At 36.5% G+C, this 18,778-nt stretch overlaps 1 protein-coding gene and 1 pseudogene across 1 annotated transcript in view; both read right to left on the bottom strand.

The window, feature by feature from the left end:
- Positions 1 to 15,773, bottom strand: part of USP49 (ubiquitin specific peptidase 49) — a 70,641-nt gene extending 54,868 nt beyond the window's left edge. The window contains exons 1-2 of the mRNA XM_015600235.2: positions 14,747 to 15,773; positions 12,660 to 12,741 (exon numbers count right to left, since the gene is read on the bottom strand). The gene's annotated coding sequence lies outside the window, so the exon portion shown is untranslated. The remainder of the gene's footprint in view (positions 1 to 12,659; positions 12,742 to 14,746) is intronic.
- Positions 1,517 to 1,632, bottom strand: LOC112475027 (annotated as a pseudogene).
- Positions 15,774 to 18,778: the final 3,005 nt, after the last annotated feature.

The following is an 18,778-nucleotide window of genomic DNA, read 5'->3' as shown; positions in this document are numbered from 1 at the left end:
ATGGGTAGTTTCCAGAAGAGGGAGTGGGAGAGGAGGTGAAATGGTTGAAAGAGATCAAAATCTATAAACTTCCAGTTATAAAATAAATTAGTCATGGGAATGTAATGTACAACATGGTGACTATAGTTAATAATATTGCATTGCATATTTGAAAGTTGCTGAGTGTAAATCTTAAAAGTTCTTATCAGAAGAAAAAAATGTTTTTGTAAATTATGTATGATGACAAATGTTAACTAGACTCACTGTGGTGATCATTTCATAATATATACAAATATTGAATCATTATGCTGTACACCTGAAACTAATATAATGTTATCTCAATTATGCCTAAATAAATATGCATGTAAAAAGACTGAAGGCCTTTCATCATTGAGCTATTTTGCTTTCAAGTTTAGAATTTAAAACATAATAAAGAGAAGCAAAATCCTTACTTTCTTGATAATAGTCAGGACAGTGGTTAACCTAAGGTGAGGCATAAGATCACACGGGGAACTTTTACACTCATAAAATGTTTACTCTAGCTTTTGTTTTACAAGTCTTTAAAATGTACACAGGTTTTAAATATGTTTCACATATATCATATTTCACAATAAAAAATAAAAATTAGAAAAAATAAAAAATACATTTCTAAAGCATAATGAGAAAGCATTATTTAACCTTAGAAGAGGGAATGAGAAAAAAATGTTCTATGATTCTAAGTGTTCTAGGTTACTTCAGATTATGTCGGCAACAGCTTAGCTCAGTCATGGAAAAATTTCCATTGGATTCTACTCAATCCCAAGAGACATTATTTTTCTGTGTCAGTCAGCTGTTATAAAGGGTATCATTGGTTCATTGGAAGCACCTCCTAATGACCATGAAATCTGAAGGCTGTAAGAATCTCAGAGAGCTTCTCTTCCAACATGTTCACTTCCAGATAAGGGAACATTAGACTCCTTAGCTTCCAAAGAGGTTTTCCCTGCTCTGCACTCAGCTGTTATTACTAGCTACCAATGTGACACAAAGGAAGGGGCTGAGCCCATTCTTTCAATTGCCTCATAATAGTGACCAGAGAAAGGTGAATTTATACCAACCACCATGAATCTGTCAAAAGGCAAATATGTAATCCAAAAAATGCTAAAAACTACCGAGGAATCCAGTGCCTTGGTCAAAGAAGGCAGTCTATAGATATGTGTGTAAGTAATTTTATCCGAAAGTATAAAGCAGGATTTCTCCCCCAAGGATTTTACATATAAATTCTATATTAACAAAGAATTCAGTAATGTTCTGGGGCAAAATGTACAAAATATAGGAAGGAAGGAGAAATAAGACAAAAGGTTTGTGCAATATGGGGTAAAATTCAGGAAGGGGTCTTAGAAAAGAAGAACTGAGAATTGAAATTTGAAAAACCAGTAAAGAAAACATTCTAGGATTTCTCCAAAGAAACCTGTTGACATTTTTACAGCGCTTGCTGCCCTTTTCCACCTTATTAGGCAAACTAATTTTTCCTAAATAATTTTATTATTATTATTATTTATGCCTCTAGCACCTGGTCTTCCTCGGTGGTCTCCCATCCAAGTACTAACCAGGTCCGACCCTGCTTAGCTTCCGAGATTAGACATCGGGCTTCTTCAGGGTGGCATGGCTGTAGACCATGGACCTTGGCTCCACTGGGGCATGAACCCAGGACCTTCTGCATGTAAAGCAGACATGTTAACTGCTACACTATGGAACCAGGTCCAAGTTCTAAATAATTTTACCTGCCATAATTACATTCAGAGAGAATTTCCACCTTCCCCAGAGAACTTTTGGAACCCACTGAGAAGAGAACAGTAGGAAGAAAAAAGAAACCATATAAATGCTCAGTATAAATTTTTCAAAACAGAAATATCTTGAAATAGTAAGACACAAATTTTCTCAAGTTTAAAGTTCACCAAAATAAAACTAGACAGTCTATAGATATGTGTATAAGTAATTTTATTCAAAAGTATAAAGCAGGATTTCTCCCCCAAGGAGAACAGAAATAGGAAGAAAAACATTTTTTAAAAAAACTTCATGACTACAACCTAAAGCCTATACTAGATTAAAAGGACATTTGGGTGATATAAGCAGTGGATAGAGGGCTCATATTTCCAGTTACTTTAATGAGAATAGAACCATACTGGTAAGGAAAAGAACACTGGAGAAGACTTAGTTCTAGTTCTAGACAGATAAGTGAACATAAGTAAGCTGATTCTGCTCTCTGGGTCTCAATTCCCACATCTGTAAAAGTAACATTTAGGTAACTAAATTTCTCTTATTCTGTCTGTAAACTTCATAAAGTCATTCTCTTACAGCAAGCTATAGGTTGGCATTAATCCATGAAGGCAGCAAAAAACAAATGAATTTATATCCTGTATAACACTGCTATTATAGCAAAATTTTGCAACTGCTGTAAGTAAACCACCTATTAAATCTTGTGCTGAAACAGGGCATCAAAGAAATAAGCTTGAATTTTCAGTTGAAACATGATGCACTGAATATCCGCTTTTACCTCTGCCCTCTCCATAACTCAACTAAAATGGCATTAGAAACAAAATCCACAAGGATGAAGAATAAGAAACAACTACAACAAAGTTTTTGGAAGCTGAAAAGCAAATGGATAAGTTATTTGATTTAGCAGAACAAAGAAAGCAAAAGCTAAGAGCATGTTAAGGGGAAGCTCAAAGCAAACTGTGAACTGTGGTAAGATACACCAGAGAAGCTCAGAATGCCTCTAAAAGTGGAGACAGCAGGCAGGGCTGAAAAAAGGAGAAGAGGGTGAAAATTCTATCCCAAGATTCCCATCCCAACTCTAAGCAGCCACTGGTCAGAGGATAGGAAGTTTGTTCTCTGGAAGCTAAAGAGACTGTGGACCACAGGACAACTAGGGGCGGCCCTATCAGTCTAAAATGATGAAGATTAATGGAAAGCTGATATCCTCAATGGTTAATATCCCCATCTCTTTCCCCACTCAGCTCCCCAAATGTTGCAGCCAGGCATGTAAGCCAATGACTGGAGCATTGTCTCTGAGGAAGAACCTGGCCAAGAGAAAAACACCTACAAATACTGACGGCTAGAGGTAACCCCCTCTCCCAAAAAAGTTGGGTCCTGGCTAATTACCTTATAACGGAAGACAACCAGTTAACTCTTTGAAGCCCCCACTCTGGAAAATTCAGCTTTCAGTTTTTCAGCAGCTCTTTCTGGAATATGAGTAAGATAGCCAAGGCTATACATTTAAGAAAATTCCCTAAATGAAAGACCAAAACAAATAATCAAGTAAAGGTATTTTAATGAAAGAGATGGGAGAGGAAGCCAAAGAAATTTTTAAAAATTATAATTAACATATTCAGAGAAAAGCTATTTCATTCATAAAACAAAAAATAGAAAACTATTAGAAAGCAACATTCAGAGAAAAAAGCTCTTGAAAATTAAAAATAGGATAGCAAAAATATAAAACTTATTAGAAGAATCTGAAGATGAAGTTCAAGACATCTTCCAGAAAATAAAGAGACAAAAAGATGAGAAATAGAAAAGATGGCAAAATTAAAGGACCATCAGTCCATAAATTTCAAATACAAACGATAAGAGTTCCAGAAAGAATAGGAAAACTGGGGCAAAGGGAGAAGGGGGAAGTTGGTTAGAATTTAAGAATTCAAAAAGATCCCCAGAACCGAAAAAATTGAAAAAGCCCTCAGTGTGCCCAAGCACAACAGATAAAATAAGGCCCACAGTGAGGCAGATTATCATAAAATTTCCGAACATCAGATAAGATCCTAAAAGCAACCAAGGAGGAAAAAAAAAAATCAAGAATCAGAACACCATCCAGACTCTCATTAGCAACAACAGAAGCTAGAAATCAAGGGCAATGCCTGTTAAACTCAGAGAAAATACTCTCCGATCTAGAATTCTGTATCTAGGGAAACTACAAATCAATTACAAGAGAAAATAAAGACATTTTCATACATGCAGATTCACAAACAAATTTACATCCCGTGCTCCTTTTTCTTAGGTACTTTCTGGAGAAATTGATTAATTAAAGTGTAAACAATAAAAAAGGAAGGTATGGGGTCCAGGAAACATGGGGTCCCAACATAGGGAGGTGAAGGAAATACCTAGGATATGTGAGAAGGCAGATTCCAGGAAGACAGCTATGTAGGTCTAGAGAACAACCTGTACAGATTTTTAAAAAGAGCAGTCTAAGCCTACTGTTAGGAAAATGGCATTAAATACCAAAAGAAACAGCTCAAAGAATGAAAAATGAAGGTAGCTGGAGAGGCAGAACAGTGGGGAGGGAAAAAGCAAGTGGTATACTTTTTATGCTCTATAAAAGGCTTAGCATTGATAAATATTAAATTTTAAAAGATTCTTGAAAGGTTAAAAAGGATGTTTTAAAAGTACATCTAAAAATAAGATTTTCCAAGCAAGATTTCTGAGAAAAAATAATAATGAGAGAAAAAAAATTTTCAACGCAGAGTAATAGCAAAGTATTTGGAAAACTACATCTTAGCACAGAGTGTGAGTTTGTTTGAAGAAAATTAAGAGCAGGAAAAAATGTTTTGCTGATTGATAATTACTCAAAAGCCATAACCACAATACCAGCAAAAAGAAAAATGAAAGAAAAAATTTTAACATATTATGTTGTCATTGGGAAAAGTTCATGATTCATGACATGAATCACGTCACAAATTAAATTTCCTTTTTCACTCAGTCAAGCAAATACCAAAGTCAACAGAACCAACTGTTGCATCACATTTTAGTCAGAAATAAAACACTTAAGAAACTGTATTGCTTCCTCAGAAAAGGAAAGCATAAATACTGTAAATCTGTTGGAACAAGGAAAAAAAGCATTCTGAGTCATCACTCATCCTTTCCTGTAGACTGAACAAACAGCAATGGGATTCATGTGCAAGTCTGAAACAACTGCTGCCCAACTTTTTCTAAGACCCCAAGAAATGACGTCTCAATAAGGAATTATGCTTTTCTCTATCCCCGCTTTACAAATTAAAATATCTATATTTTCTATTGCCCTTTACAGAAAAATGGGGAATATAATATAGTACTTGTATATCATATTTAATATCATCTACTTAATAGTCAGTGACTGTTACGCCCATGCTCACTGATCAAGTGTTGCGCTCTTCATGGACAGGCAGAGGCGTTGCCTGCTATTTACTCAATTTTACATCTAGGGAGACTGCAAATGGAGAAACAACTGATTTTTTTTTTAATATATATAATCTCCTACTGATTTTTGTCCAGAGGACATTTTTAAAAATCTAATGTGATGAAGCATTTTCCAACCAAATCTATTCTGGTAAAAACATTTGTTCTCAATTTTCAGCATAAATGAAGACAATGAGAACAGATTAATAAGGTAACTGGTTTAACTGTAGCATACTTTATAGATTTCAAGTTGCATGCTTAAAAATATGTTTCATCATTTCTTGCAATCAGGAAGAAAACAATACTTTAAGCGTCTACATAAAGTCTGATGTTCTTCTCTTTTTGAAGTTTGAGAAAATACATTAATATCTTACAAAATATAATGCATAACCAAAAGTTTCTCCAGGTTAAAAAAATAAAATACTATGTTTATAGTTTAATGCTTATTTCACGAAGGGAAACAGCTAACTAGAATACGAAATGCTCAAACTCACTAGTAATTAGACAACATAAATTAAAATGAGACATAATTAAATGGCAAAAATTAGAAATGAGGACAGTATCAAATGTTGGGGTAGTGGAGAATGCAATGCCTGTGGGGTATACACTGATACAATCATTCAGGAGCCTGACAATACTTATACCACAATGCCACTTCTTAGTCTGTATCCCAAAGAAATTCTCAAACACGTCTATATTGGACATGTACAAGACTGTTTATTGGGAGCATTGTTTACGGTAGCCTAGGCATCCATCACCATGGGAACGGACACACACCACGGAATACTATGCTGCAGTTAGGACCAATTAGCTAAATGTACATCCAAAAACACACATAGGTCTTAAATCTGTGCTGGGTGAAAAAGTAAAAACCAGAGCGAGATCAAAAGAATTTTTATAGGGATTCTATATTTTACAGAATTCTACAGTCAAAAATTCTAAAACAGTGCACCATAATGAACAATTTTGGAATTAAAAATACATATACAAAAAAAGTCACCGAGTATTTTACAAAGATGCACACAGAATCAACAACATATAGCAAACACATTAGAGAGGGTGCTTTTGAGGTGGGAAAGGAAATTGGGCACGGGAAGGGTACTGAACAGACGGCTTTTATACACCAATGCTAGACTGTTCCCAAGTCACAGAGTATGAAGTCCAAATTCAGAATACTTATCATTCATGCATACATTAAATTATTCAATAAAAATTTATTGAACACTTCAAGTGCCAAGTACTATGCTTAAATATAAACTTTTCTTGTTATTCCTGAAGGCTTTTTTAAAAAAAATCTCAAAAAGATATGTTTTAAGATACATTTTAACTGCAAGTAGAAGGGAAAAATAATTTACATTAGAATATATACACAATAAAGCGAGAAATTCATCATCTTAAAATAAATTAATTTTTCATAGTATAAAAATTTATTTTTTTCATCACATATATACCTTAAAGTTCTTTAAATGACAAACTTAAATAAAAAATTGAAATATAAAAGAACTCTAAAGCCCTACAAAATTACATTGTCACATCTCAGTCTACAACATCTTTTATCATGGCTCTCAGTAGTGAAACCATTTTTTTTACAAAGAAATTTTTTCTACTTTATTTGTTCTACGAAATTTTCCCCCAAAAGATATTTCAACTGCTCAGAAACACTTCTCACCAGATTTCTGTTTTCTAAAAGATTTCACAAGCTGACTGCTGGCTGCCAATGTAGGTGTTACAGCTAATATGCTCATTTTACTGCACTGCTAACAAAAACTGATTAACACATTTGGTGCAAAGTGAAATATCTATTCCACATCTCGTAGGCACAGAAAATAATGTTTTCCCCCCAAATTACCTGTTCCCCTCTTTTTTTACAAACTCCAATTGTTAACTAGTATACATAATATTAAACAAAACCAATAGTAACTTGTAGGACATCGTATTTCTAAAGCTCTAAAACTGTAATTCTTCAGTATTTCAGATTTTGATATTAAGTGTTAGTAGATGGGAGGATCAAAGGTGAAAAATAGGAATGGCTGGGCCAACCATCAATACTACTGGAAAAACCCAAGCTATGTGATCTGTCAGTGGGGTCAGCAGAATCATCACTGCACATAATAAAAGATAATAATTTATTCAGGCTTACAAAAGATAATGTATTTTCATTCAGTAATAATAGCTAACACTGAGCACTTAATATGTGTCAGTCACAGTTCTAAACATTTTATATACGTTATTTAATTAGTCCTCACAACAATCCAATGAACTAAGTACTATTATTGTCTCCATTTTACAAATCATTTTTCAAATCAAATGCAGGCCTTTCTCATTACCTTTAAAACCTCCACCAAATGGCTTCAACTTCCACTCTATCCCCTCTTTTTGCCATTCCAGTACTCATTTCTGACTCAAAAGCTTGAGTCAGAAATGAGTACTGGAATGGCAAAAAGTATCTCACATGAACGGAGCAGTTCTCTGGCCAACCTCCTCTTTCTCCTTCACTACTATACAAGATTTCTTCATGAAGATGTTCTCAGTTAATCACTTCCTCACATGCTTATTAAACACTATAGAAGTATACAGAGTAAAAAGTGACCACCTCCTCCCCAAAAAGTGGCTACCTCCTCAATAACGGTCTTAACATTTTATAAAAATAGGAATATTCCATACTTATTTGTTCTCTAATGTGACTATTTAAAATAACAATGGACATATTTCTATATCGTCGAATAGAGATCCACTACATTCTTAACAGCTTAGTGATAGTATTCCACTGTGTAAACCGACCATACGTTATTTAACCAGTCCCTCAATGATGGATTTCATTTTTTTTTTTTTTTTTGCTATAACAAACAATCCTATAAAGAAAAATTCTGTACTTGTAGTTTTCGTGCAAGTGTATGAATATATCTGTAGGACAAATTTTTAGAAGTGGAATTAGTGGGTCACATGGTATACACATTTTAAATACCAATAAACTCTAAGAAAACTTACATTCCCACCAACAGTGTATGAAACTTCTCTATATCCTCATCTACTACTATCATCAACATGTTTAATCTTTCAATCTGATAGGTAAAAAGTGGTAAGTATGTTTTATCTTATATTTATTTAAATGATTAAGATTCCTGAATTTATATCTTAAATAGATTTTGAATTTATTATTAGTTGTAGGTTAAGCTGAACTGCCTGAGGAGGGAAAAAATATTCAAGAGGCACATTAGCAGTATAACTGGGGAAACTGGTAATGTTTAACCAATTTGAGATTTTAGCGTGAAGTAGACAATAAGGCCAACCACAAATGAGTTTAATCATTTCATTAAAGCACGCTCACCTTTCACTTGAAATGCACTGTTATCAATTCAAGCTGTGCCATATATTTTAGAAATGTTTCTTTTAAAAGAGTATAATCAATTCTATAGTCATGTATTCACTGTCTCACTTTTACTTACTCGTAACACTCCTTCATATTAGTCCACTTTGATGACATTTTACTTTTTTGTTGCTTATTAATCTGCTCTTCGACCTCTTTTAGATGTTAAAGCATGAGAATATAATTAGCATCTAGCCAAGAACTTCCAAAATAACTAAGACAATTGATATAGGTAGTTGTATGAGAACATAGCAAAGGAGTAAAGGTGAGCAAAACACTAATACAGCCCCAAAGACTCTAAAAACGCTTATATAAATGAGATGTCCTCTGTTTATCAGTGCTGATTCGCTGTCAAAGGCTAGATGTCTTTGATCATAATGTTATTAGTAGTGAAAGCTGAACTGAACTATTCCCACATTTCCTTACCTAATATTCTTTGTGACCACCTCCAGGAAATGGTTTTTGTTAGGGAGACTCTAAGCAGATCTAACAGGAATTGTGACCTTATTATCCTAAGAAATCAGTATCTATAACTGCAAAAATAAGTACTACAAATTACCTAGCACTCTAGAAAGGTTTTTGGCTCAAAATTGATAAATCAGTAAACCCACCTTTCCCCTACTTTCAATTCTCAATTAAAATTTATATTCCTTTCTAAACAAACTGATCCTTATTACTTTAATTCAAAGTCAAAAGCTGTTGCTACTTTAATATGCCCCCGTGGCCTATTCCAAGTGAGCACATGACAGATACTACACATCATCTTTCCCATGTTAGAGACTGAAAGAGATAGAGCAGGGGGCAGGAAAGAACAGAACACAAAGGTGACAAAGTGCTAAAGCCAAGCTATAAATTATCTTTTGGTCACTCACGGCTATATTTTGCAAAAGCTGACACAAAGGTTGGGCCTATCCTCTCTTTGGAGAGATACGAGAGTCATATAAAAGCATCTTCCTAACTCACTAGTGATAGTGCTGCCCTCCCACTCCTCACATAACGTGCCCAGTAAAAGAAGGACTGCTAGATTCTAAAGACAATGACAAGAAGCTCTATATTCTGACAATGGGAGGGAGCAGTGAAGACCAGATTTCTGGGCTGTAAACTATGCCAGACTGGCCTGCTAATCCTCCCCAAATCCCACAACGTTGTTGTGGGGGTGGGGACAGAATGGAAAATAGTCCAAAGTTGAATCAAGGACAGTTGCTCTGGATTACAGGAGGTCATGACATTCCTATTTGAATGGTGGGGCGAGGCGGCAGGGCAGGGGCAGGGCATATACAAAAACCTGTCCATTTATAAAAACACAAAAATAAATTTCAGCCCTGATCCTTCTGATGTGCTAACCAACATCTGCCCCCAATCATTTGCCAGCCCAGGCTGCACGGAAGGCACAGAGTAGCAGGCATTTTCACACAGTGAGGTTGGAAGAGATGCTACTAGAGTGTAAATTACTAATTAGCTCAATAGAAGACAAAGAGAGAAAATACCTGTCACAGAATGCTGTTTACAACATGACATATAATAAAAACAATTCTGAAAATTTCAGAAGAGTGCCTTACTTTTCAGACTTCTATTAACATGTAAATGGCAAAGGAACAATATTATAGTCTTTAAAAACTGCCCATGCCTCAGCCTCAATAATGCATGACTGAGAAGAATGCTTTCTAAATAATTTGTAATTTTCTCATCCTTATGAAAGCAAAGTGTTTTTAATTATTACAATCAGCTCTAATAAGGAGCTATATTTCATCACTTTGATGATCACTTAAAGGTTGGGGAGAAGTGCAGTATTTTACATTTGTTAGAATATAGCTAATAGTCCTTTCACTAAAATGGGACAGGCCTCATTGTGTATGTTGCACCTTTATCAAAAGGACAGGCTATCATATTAATAAGACTGAGGATGAACTGGAAGGTGGCAATGGGGATGCAATAGGTTAAATCTCCTTATACAACAGACTCCTAAAATGTAGGTTATTTTGAGGGAGGTAATAAGGGTGTTGCATATTTATACTCATTCCCATACCGTAAGGCAAACCCATTTGTATTAATTGCAACCAGTATTCTTAAGGCATGACATTTTGCACTTAGATCTTTCCAGCTCCTTGAAACTACATAAGGATCTTCAAAATATACGTGTCTTACTCAAGGTGTTGAACAGCCCTGTGGCTCCTGTTTTCACATAATAATCACCCATACATCCTCAATAGCAAGCATATCCTAAGGATTCACTCATGTGTGAGCACATCATACAAGGTGCTAAGGAGGTCCCCAACAGAGGAATACACTAAGGACACAGTTTTTGCTAATGAGGGAGGGGCCTACAAACTCATCATTCACAGGTAAAAGAATGTTTTTCAGAATAGACTGAAGACAGCAAACCATAAAACTGCAAAATCTACTCTAAACCCAATCTTGAGATTTCTTTGCTTCACATGCTTGATTAAAATCAAAATCATACCAACTTGCTGATACACTCAAGACAGTCTTCCCTTCTCTCTTTAAAATTAAGGCCTTTATATCTTTTTTTTTTTCCTTCAAATTTACTTGTTTAAAAATATTCACAAGATAAAATGAAAAAGCAAATGGGGCAAAATGAAAACAACTGGTGAATTTGAATAAGGGTATATAGAAGTTCCTATACCATTTTTGCAACTTTCCTAGAAGTTTGAAACATTGTAAAAAAATCAAGTCATCAAAAAAATAGAGTATTAACAACAGATGTTCTCTCATGGGGTTGCTGTGAGTTTCAATCAATTGACATACTTAGTTCATGCTGGGCACTTAGTAATCCCTAATTATTAGATTTTTTTTTAAGAGTGAATCAATTGTAACAAATGAACCACTCTGGTAGATGTTGATAATGGGGGAGGCTATGCATGTGTGGGGACCGAGGGTAAATGGGAAATCTCTGTACCTTCCTCTCAGTTTTGCTGTGAACCTAAAACTGCTCTAAAAATCCAGTCTTAATTTTTAAAAAATGAGAGGATCAATTCATTTAACCAAATTAAAACATGTGTTCTTAGATTATTATCTATATAGGCAAACGAAGAGAAGATAGTAAAAATTCAGCAAGAGTCTGAAGAGATATTGCTTACAGAGATATTGCACTGAAATTTGAGTTCCATTTTTCCTCAATGGAAAATATTATCAACTACAAACCTGTAAGGTATATAACAAGTCCAGGGTCTTTCTCTAGCTAAAAAGGTAGACAGGTAACCATTAATCCCCAATGCAGGTTAGGCATTTTTTTTTTCTGGTTTTGGGTTGTTTTATTTTATAAGTACAATTTGATAATTAAAAAAATAGGAGCATGTAAGAACCCTGATGTAATCTTTGCATTAGACATCACCCTTATGGTGTTTGTCCCAAGTTTCCAATCTATAAAGGACTTGAGAAACAGTTAATAACAGAACTACAGGGATAATTAAAGGACTCACAAACAAGACCTGTTAAGGGATTAAAATAAACCAGCATGGTGAGGGATGACTTCACAACAGTCAAGAAGAGATAATACCAGAGCACAGTGTATCAGAGCACAGACTGCCTGCAAAATACCAAAGTTCGAATCCTATCCCCACCACTCTGTAGAATTCTCCCTTATGAAAGAAAAAAGATTTAATGTAGCAGTTAGTTATTACTTGACAAGAAACCTAAGTATTATTTATACTGAAAGATTATCAGCTATCAAACAAGTAGCTAAAGAAATGTCTCGAGTACAAACTTGGGCAAATCAATTAAGCTAAGGGGGCCTGTTTTTTCACATGTAAAATGGGAACTGTAATACTGCCAAACTAATGGGATTGCTGTGAGGAGTAAACGAGTTACAAATCTGCGAAGGGCTTACAACTGTGTCTGGCATAAAAGCACTATACATGGTAGCTACTACTATTAAGTTTATGAAGAACTAGAATTTTCTTAATACTATATATAGTAAGCAGATCTTTTTACTCAAAAAGTTGAGAATAGGGCAAGGGAGAACAAATACAAATATAGATTAAGTGTAGCTGGTTAGACAGAAGCCAGACTCTCCTTATAGAGGAAATAATTAAATGCTAGAAAAGGTTATCTACAAAGGTTGCCACATTACCTCTGAAGATTTACAAAAATAGGATAAATTTTTATCTACCTGGGATGATTTAAGTGGGATATTGACTGAAGTTGCAGGATAAACTAGAGGTCCTTTCAAGGTTTCTTCCCATCCAAAGAATCTACGATTAACCAGAAAAACATTTAATTATGTACAACCTACTTATTCAAATCTGAAAATATAAACTTTAAAGTTTTTTGCTTAGCAAATAAAATTATAAACAAAATAAAGTTCAATTGAGTAGAATTCTAGTTGATGAATGAAAATAAAGCTTAATAAAGGTTAAATTTATCCTTATTGATAAATAGTATTAGTTGAACTAAAAGATTATCTCTTTTCAGTTTTAGGAATATCAACTGAGAAATAACCATTAACAAAGAATTGGTGATTTAGTACACTATGGCAGCATACAGAAACAAAAGACTGGACCCGAACAGACTTTCTCTTGGTTGATCTTATAGTTTATATTTTCTTCTTCATCAATATTAAATAAGTCTAAAATAATATATATAAAGATACAAAGTATAAAACAATTATACTATTAAAATGTCAATACCATACACGAGTACAACTTCGTAGTAATGCCAGCCCAAATACATCTGTAAAGGAAGGGAATATGCACACACATCTCACAGAATAGATAATGCATACTAAAGTTACTCTTTAGCTTGAAAGTTAACATCTTGGAATAATCCTCTGGAAACTTAGCAGCAAAAACAGTAATTTAAAAATATCCTCTGTTAAATTGCTAAATCAATCTAGTCACCTTAAACACATAACAGAAGTCATGAACAGTTAACAGCTGAATTCAGAAAGATTTAAGATTCTAAATTATTCATATATATTAATAACCAATGTTTCTGATATCCACAAGTCGAAATTGAATCTTTGCTATTACAAATGCCTTCAACCTAACCTTTGCTATTTATACAAACACCCACAAAATAGTAGCAATCCAAAATTTATGCAACTTTGAAAAACAAAGTATCAGTGTATCTGAATGTACACTAACAAAATAACCTCAAGTAAGATTCTCAAGAACAGTTTGTATTTTTTCCCTAAGTAAATTACATGCTTTCCTTTGGCACCAACAAATGCAAAGTAACAATCATTCATATCCTTAGCTAAATGTAAAAGCTTCAGAATAAAAATCATCAAAAGAAAATACAAAGTAAGAATAAGCTAAATTTTGTCCCAAGTTCCTTATCTTCCTTTTAATTTCCAAGTGTCTTAAAAATCAAAAGCTTCTAGAAAATTAATATTAATATGGCATTTATTCGCAACCACAAAACAGGAGAGGCAGTGGAGCTGGCCAAGGCTGCAGATTACATTATCTGTTTTTCCCCATGATAAATATTACTCATAAATTCATTATTTAAGCTAAAAGATAAATCTCATTCCAAAATCCTCTATATTCTACACATCTTCCTTTCTTCATTCCATTTTGCTAAGGGGGTACGTTACCTACTACAGTATGAAATGTCCCACACAAAGCTAAAGGCACTTCAGAAGCCCTGATTTAAATCTCTTCCCCAGCAAACTTTGCTGGTTGGTTATTTGCCTGTCTCTGAAATGATTTCTCAACATTCTCCAACCACCCCCCCCCCAAAAAAATCTGGTTGATTATCAAAACAAAAAGATTTTCATCTTTATTTCAACAACAGTAGGCCCTCCGTTGAAAATGAAAACACTGTCAATAAAGCACTCTGCCCAGTGCTTGTCAGGTAGGACACTGCTACAACATTAACACTATCACACTACAAAGGCACAGCCACCCTGGAAAAAAATACATCCCATTATCCCACGATCACACCCGTAGTGAAATACAGATTTTCAGCACTGAGCTGACACTTTATCATTCAGACAAGAAGAAAATCAAATCAAACTGGGTCTCATCTTTTCAAAGTGGACATGAAAGTCAAATTAAAAGCAATGAAAGGTAGAAGCAGATTCAAGATTCCTTGAAGAGAGAAAGAGGTTTCTGGAATTTCCTACTTTTACAGACAAAAGGACTCGCAGTTTTAACACACAGTTCTCTTCTCAACAAAGAATTCCTTTCCTGCACCCCCCACCTCCACTCTTACTTCTTAGTTTTTACCCCTATCTCTAAGCCTCTTTTCACTCACCATGGTTCCTCCTCTTCTCCACCAAAGGCTCCCTACACTTGATCCTTCACTACAGCGTCTGAGCCGTGACCCACGCAGACCTTCTGGAGTATCTCCCCACAACATGCACATTTGATTCCCACCCCTGCGCAGTTCACTCCAGTTCTCCATCCATCAGGACTCCCCCAGCTTCCCTTAACCCTGTTCTCTTCCCTCACTCCTTATCTCGTCCTTTAAATCCTGGGGTCAATCTCTTCCTTGCTCCTCTCACTGTCTGCTTTTAGCCCTGTCTCATGACCTCAGTTTTTACCTTGGACCTTGCTTAAAACCTTGTCAATTAACACAATTACCCAGTTATCCTGTCCCACACCGCCATCACTTTCTTAAGCCCTTACTCTCTTTTCCTTTCAGCTTTTCTGGTCCCCGAATTGTCCTATTAACGCCCTATCTCTCATCCCTATTTCCTCTCACCCTTCCACTACGCTCTTATTTCTAACTCCACCTGGTACTAGTCCGGTGTCTTATTCACCTCTCACTTTCAAGAATTTATCCCCATTGCCCACCCTTAACCCATACCTTTCTCAGAACCTCGCAGTTCCCACCCCACCGCCGGTCCTACTCCTTCAGCTCATCTCCCTCGGCACTAGTTCACACCCTTGTCACGTCTGGCTCTTAATCACTCTCTCTCCTCTGCTCCCAACTATTACCCCAGCTCTGCCCCTCCTTGCCTCCCACTTTCAACTCTTACACCAGCAGCCCTCACCCCACTATCACCCTCTACAAAGCTTTCCCCTTCAAACCCTTGCTCTTACACCTAACCCCAGGATCCCTATTCCAAGCCTTGGTCTTCCTAACCCCATTCCCTGCCCGGCTTCCTTAATACCCAACCTGATTTTGCCTCCTTCCTATCTCCTTGGCTGGCTTTTTCTCATTCCTCCTCTCCCTGCCTTCTAACCCTTTCTACCCTTAATCCTCATCTCATTTTAGACCCGTTCCCTGCAACCGCCCCCAAGCCTTCCTTCCCCTATCAAGGATTTTGCCCCGAACCCAGTCGTCGCCCACCCCGCCAAAATCAAGCGCCGGAGCGCCCGTACTGCCGGCTCTCGGCTCCCGCCGGCCCCCGCCCCGGGCGCCCCTCTAGGTGCTGCTTTAACCTTATTCATCAATAAATGTTTTCACAGACCTAACTATGACAGCTGCACGAGAAGCTGGGATATGCAAGTCCCTGGTCCCCAGTCTACCTCCATAAGTACTCAAACTTAGTGAGGGGAAAAGGACAGAAAAAAGGCGTCGGTGTGTGCTAATCTGAATGTATGTCTCAAGGATGAGTGAGGGAGACGCCTGAGGGAATATGTGGCTGGTGAAGGTGCAGCACGTACACCCTTACCCATAAATGCACAGGCTCATGAATACACATGCATGCACGTGTCCATGAGTGCACGAATGCACACACATACACACATTGCACAAACACATAACATATGCACACATCCATAAATGCATGCATCCACATATATGTACCCAGACACACCTGCATGCATGCACACACTGACACAAATGCACATACACATGCACAACCCATGACCCCCGGGCCCCGCATTGCGCCAACGGCGCAGCGCTGGGCACCGACCCCGGCAAAAACGTCCGCTCCGAGGGTTCGCGCCGCGGGCTCAAAGTTTAGGGTCAGCTACAAACGCGAGGCCGACTAGAGCCTAGCGTAAGGGGCGGCGACGTAGAGACACATTGTGAATCTCGGGTTGAAGTTTGGTTGAAGCACAGGAGGGTAAATAAGGAGGTTTCCAGACAAAGAGACTCTTAAAGGTACCGAGTCTTCTGTCTGTCCCTCCTCCTTAAAGGGCCAGAGACTCTCCCGAGCCCATCTCCGCCCCCTTCTTCCATGCTCGTCAGTCGCGGAACAGTAAAAGAATTTTACATTAGTTTCCCGCGCTCTTTTTTGGAACACCTTTAACATCTCTCCCACTGCCAAGGAGAAAAGCCTTTTCACTATCTTATGTTTTCGTTTTGTTTGTTAAAAGACTAAGTTAGTTTAATCGTGTCGTACCGAAAGAAACAGCCTCCAAGCCGGGGGGTTTCCTGAGGCAGCGTTTGCAAAAGTTACTATTGGCTCCCAGAGGGGTGAGCACTTGTCTGACTTTTGCCACTGATGACCCAGACGGGATTCTGCTGCTTTATGGAAATTTCCGCCAAGGAAGAGGTTTGCTCCGTAAACTGAAGACATTCAGCAGATCGTGGGGATGTAGACTATAGGAAAACAGAACGGCGGCTATTTCTACAAGTCTTTTTCTACCTCTTGGATGCATTGTCCTGACATAACTTGCGTGGCGGGGGTTGGGGAGTGACGTTACCCCAAATAAGACGAACACTGTTACATCACCCAACACATGGCTAAAGCAGGTAAAGGCTTACACTTAAGTATAAGGACAAGGAAAAAATAAACGTGAGTTATCAACTACACTGGCTCAAGGCTACATCCTTGTAAATATGAAATAAAGGACAAAAGCCAAAGAACAACAATATAAGAAGCGGGAAACAGCATGTGCACCTGTAAGAAACTACAATGCCTGGAGCCAAACGCAATTAAGCGTGAAAACATTTCCAAAAGTAATTAACATGAGCATTAAGAGGTTTGATAGGAGAGGACCTGGTGATTGATTTGGTAAGATGTCATGCGGTTTAAGAGTTCAGAGTTAGATCTAAAATTCAACATTCTCTTTATTGCCTATCACCTTTAACATAATTCTCTTTAAGGAATTCTTATATTATAACTCCTAATTATCTATTTTCTCCCCTCGCTCCCCAAATACTCTCTTCGAGAAAATCTTGAAGAATAAAGATTGTATTTTACTCAATATTAATTCCCTAACAAAGAGCCTGACACATAAAATAGGTGTTTTTGTTGAGTGAAGGATTTCGGAGACACTTAAGAGGTCTGAAGGAAGGGGTGCTCTCAGAATAGCAATCCAGGGGGAAAAGATTCTCAGTGCTGTAAGCATGTTTTAGAACAGTGGTTCTCAAAGTGTGCCCTGGGGTCCATGGGATCAACACTATTTTCATAATAATAAGACATTATTTGCCTTTGTCACAGTGATGACATTTGTATTGATACAAAAGGATGGGTAAAATTGTTGTTGCCTTAGCACAAATTAAGGCAATGGCACTAAATTGTACTAACAGTCAAGGTATTCTTCAGTGATACCCATTAACAGGAAAAAACAAGTTTCACTTAAGGAATACCTGATGAAGCACTAAAAATTATTTGCTTTATATTTAAGTACACATCTTTTCAATAATACTATTCTATAGATGTATGCACAAATGTTTTTCTTGAGAAAAAGCACTTGTACAGTTTCTCTTAATTTTGAGCTGAATTAACAACTTTGTGGAATGCCATTTTTATTTGAAAGAACAGCTAACAGATAAACTAAAGTGATTCAGCCTTGGGTATCTGACAGATATTTTCTCAAAAATAAAGAAAGTAATCCTGACAGCATCTGTTAGCAATGATCAAATTCAACCTCTCAAGCAAAACTTAGAATTTGAAAACTTTTATCTGCAACTGTGAGCTTAATAGCTTCCCAAGACTCTTATAATGAGATTAGTGGTGATATTAACAAATACGATTTTTTGCTATTGTATGATAAAATGTGTCAACATTTAAAAGATCTGCAATATTTTCCAAATGACCAATGCATGATACTATAAAATCACTCATTGGTAAAAGAGCCCTTCAAAGTGCGAAATAAACCAATGAATGGTTAATAGAGTACAAAAAGTTCACTGGTAAGAGTCTGAGATTCCACACTGCAACTAACCTTTAGTGGAATTGTGATGTAGTATCAGAGTATCCACAATTATCTGAAAAGATTATTAATATACTCCTCCCCTTTTCCAACTGTGTGAGGTTGGATTTTCTACATATTCTTCAATCAAAACAACAAATTTCAACACGTTGAATGTAGAAAGATATGAGAATTCACTCTCTTCTATCATGCCAGACATTCAAGTGATTTGCAAATATAAAACCACTCTTTC

The sequence above is a fragment of the Pteropus alecto genome, unplaced genomic scaffold (assembly GCF_000325575.1).
Source record: "Pteropus alecto unplaced genomic scaffold, ASM32557v1 scaffold7, whole genome shotgun sequence".
NCBI classification, from domain to species: domain Eukaryota; kingdom Metazoa; phylum Chordata; class Mammalia; order Chiroptera; family Pteropodidae; genus Pteropus; species Pteropus alecto.
Note: the sequence above shows the minus strand (reverse complement) of the source record. Positions and strands in the feature narration are given on the sequence as shown.